We start from the raw sequence: 4074 nt of genomic DNA, 5'->3' as shown, positions 1-4074 counted from the left end.
GATAGCATTTGAAATGTAAATGAAGTAAATACCTAATAGAAATTGAAAAAAAAAAACAGTTAGGCTTTATAATCAATAATATAGAAACATCACATGCAAAATATGAATCCAGTTAGGGTTAGGGTTAGGGAATTCTTACAACAAACACAAAAATAACCACAAAATGGTTTTTATATCGAAATGTAAAGTTCATATAGAAACCTGAGTGACATGAGAACATGAGTATAAATTATGAAATTAATGATTGATAAGCAGTATTTCCCTAAATTTAAAAATATTATGTGAAAGATGACATGATGAAATAATAGACTTAGCCACACATTTGGATGCAAATTTTGAAAATAATATTATAACCTATCATTCAAAATGTGGAAAGGACTCTTAATCTATAATGTTGATATTGTATTAAATATCTTTACTGACATTTCATCAAACATGATATCCTGATGATATGTAAGCATAGGAAAATGCTGATTTAAGAAGAAAATACAATAGTACATTGTGTTAAATGGGAAGACTTCAAAACTCCTATATCACTGTAGAATAAGGGTGTGAGCATCCTAGAATTGCACAGTTCCATTTGTTCCTGGTAGGAACATAGCAATGATGCAGACATTTTGAGAGACACTTTAATAGTTTCTCTTATCTTGCATGGGAACTATCATGCCTTAAGCTCTATTTATAAATTATCAGAATACATAAGGATGCAAATTGGTTTCAGGAAATGAATGGGCAACCTGTAGTTCATCATGTCATGGAATATTACCCTGTGGTGAAGAGAAATAAACTATCAATCTGTCAGAAAACATGGAGGACATGTAATTCATCACTACTAAATATAGTAAGCAAAGTTTGAATGTCTACAAGCATTGTTTTATCATGATTTCCAAATGATGAGAATTAATAATTACTTAGAAAAAATTTCTCCTTGTATCTGTGTTTGGTTTTAAAAGGGATCATGTGGGGAGCAAAAGTGGTTCCCGAATGTGGGCACCATCACCACATTGGCAAGGGTCCTGCAGTGAGTCAAAGGAAATCTTGATCTGAGCAGATCAGCCTCTCCTTGCTTTCTACCTCATCATGCATATACTTTCAAATCATGAGCCAAGATAATCCTTCATCCCTTTAGATGCTTTTGTCAGATATTGTAGTTCAGTAGCCAAAAATGAACACAGTAGATACAGGCAATATACTCTGAAATAAAAACTATACAGACAATAAATATATCAGAGATTTTAGGAATTAAAGAAAGAGGGAAGAATGAATGTGTGAAACATAAGTATTTTATTTCACTGGAAATACTATTTGAACCTATAATTGTGAATATGTGCCATTAAAGATTTGTCCACATCAGTAGATTATATGTCATAGAGAGTGAATAATATATTCAAGTAGAGTTCACAGTTTCAACAAATAGGCCTCTCCTTTCAAGGTTTTTGGTAATGACACAAGGGGTATAAGGAGAATATACATCTCTCTAAATTTTGATCAATTCTGCTTGTATTTACTGAACTCATTATTTACTATTTGTAGCTATTAATGTGTAATGACTCTGCTCCTAGTCAATAAATATTCAATATTAACAAAACATCCTCACAAGATGCCCCCATACTATTTGTTGATATGTTATACATTCTTACAATGTATAGACTATACATGAATCTCATAGATTTAAGTCAACAAAAGCAAGACAGACATCAGCAAATGAACATTATATAACCTCATGACATTCAGGTTCTTATGTGGACAACAGCAGATTTTGATTTTGAGAGCTGGTGGATAATTATCCTTTGTGGAGATGTTAGGGTGGTATAAACCTGACACTAGATGAAGAAAATGTGGCTTTTGTAACTTTAAAGCTGGCTGTGCATTTTATAAAAATGTGTTTTTCTATTTTATAGTATTTTCAGCTTTTATATGAACATAAAAACTACTTTATAATTTAAGCCTTCATATTCAGAAGGACCAAATGTGGAAGACTTAAAATAAAAATAATAATAGTTCGAATTTTACTAGCTTACTGTGCCCTCCGTATAGAAGTACCAGAAATGGGGTGGATAAACACTAAAATGTATGCCCACACTGTTCTAGAGCCTGGAAGACCAGGATCAAGGTGTCAGAAAACTAGGTATTGTTTGAGAAACTCCTTCTTTGGTTACAGCTGGCTGCTTTCTTGCTGAATCCTTTTCTGATCTTTTCCCTTTGAATTCACAGCCAGTGTCTTGGCTGAGTGTGTAGGCTTTGGCTTTGGTTTTGACTGCTTGAGCTTAAGAGACCAAGCAGCAATTCTCTATGTGTTCTAAATTGGCTTCAAATTCTTCCCTCTGGCATTTCAAGTACGCTACACCATACCAGAGGCAAAACTCTCTTCTTTTTCCAGTCAGTTCAGAGTCCATGTTAATGAGCTCTTACTGACATAATTACATGTTCATATGTGTGTACATATATGCATATATATGTACATGTATATACATATATGTATGTACACGAGTATATTTATGTTTATATACATTCACACACACAATCACACAGACACACACACACATACACACACACACACACACACACACACATATATATATATTCAAGCGCGCACACACACACACATATACATGTATGGATGTATCATTACTATCATGCAAGAGGTAGAAAGATGGAAAGTTTAGAAAAATCCACATCAGAATTTATGAATATTCTGTAAATACAGTGTGCTGCTTTTGAGAAAGGGAAAGATTTGTGTTATCCTAGCTTTTCATCTGGACATAGCTCGCAAATGTGACTTAATTTTGTTCTATATCTATACACCTGAAAAGCAATGATAAACATAAACATTCTCAAGGCCCCTTAGAGCCAAAGTTCTCTCATGCAAATCTGGGCAACAGTGTGTATCTATACTTATCCTTATTCCTATTATACCCTTAAGTAAATGAGATGGCTTCCCCTGCTTCTATATGATACTGGATGAAGGTAACTATGAGCTATCAGGTGCCATGAAGGCTAGGGTAAAGCATTAATGCTGTAGGAGATCAGACTTTATAAGTAGGTCTCTGAAAGTGTAGACCTTCAGATACAACCCCTGATCTGCTAAGCTTGAAACGTCAAACAAATAGAAATCCATTAATTTTAAGACATCATTAAAAAAAAAAAAACACCTATATCACAGAGACATAACTCAGTTATATGTACTTGGTTGTAGAATATCTGTGCATCATAATTAGTTTCTGCCATTAGAGTGATGGATAAATTAAACCTGAGGGAAAGTAGGGGGAGACTGGAGGCAGATAAAATTCACAAATTTCCTAACAGGACAAAAAGGCTGAATCCAAGGTAAGGAATCCCAGGGAGAGCATAAAGCGGGGCTGTTTTACACAAGATCATGATTCTGTGGTCAGTGATGGATGAAGTAAGAATGTGCCCACATGTATACACTATAGAAATGCTAGGATCATAGAAAGCATCAGGGAACTGAATTTTAAGATGGAGAATTTGATGATTATGACAACTGACATATCAAATAAAACTTAACCACAATAACTGATGGATGAAGTGTGTTGGAAATAATTAGGCTGCAACACATGCCCAAATTTCATTCAATTGTATTTAATTCACTATAAATTTTAATTTGATTTTCAGGTATACCCAATTTTGTTCAAGGCTCTAAGTTTCTGTGAGAGAATACCAGTGACTGGATCCCTTCTTCCCTGACCTAACAAGCCTCCATTTCACAATGATATTTCTATTTCCTTGTCGTTTTTTACTAGAAATGATAAATGTTATTTGGCTTATCAAAACTACAGTCAAAATATTTTACAACCACCAACTTTGCTTTTTGATACATCATTAATTTTTGTAATCTTTAAAAAGTAAAACATAATTCCATCACTTCCTCTTCCCTCTATTCCCTTAAACCCTGCCCTTCATCACATTCATCACATTTCATCTACCTTGATACTCGGTCTATCACACCCTTTAAATTCACATATTTAACTACTACTGTCACACACACACACACACACACACACACACACACAATGGAGAGAGAGAGAGAGAGAGAGAGAGAGAGAGAGAGAGAGA

This window comes from Mus pahari, chromosome 1 (assembly GCF_900095145.1).
Source record: "Mus pahari chromosome 1, PAHARI_EIJ_v1.1, whole genome shotgun sequence".
NCBI lineage: Eukaryota > Metazoa > Chordata > Mammalia > Rodentia > Muridae > Mus > Mus pahari.
Note: the sequence above shows the minus strand (reverse complement) of the source record.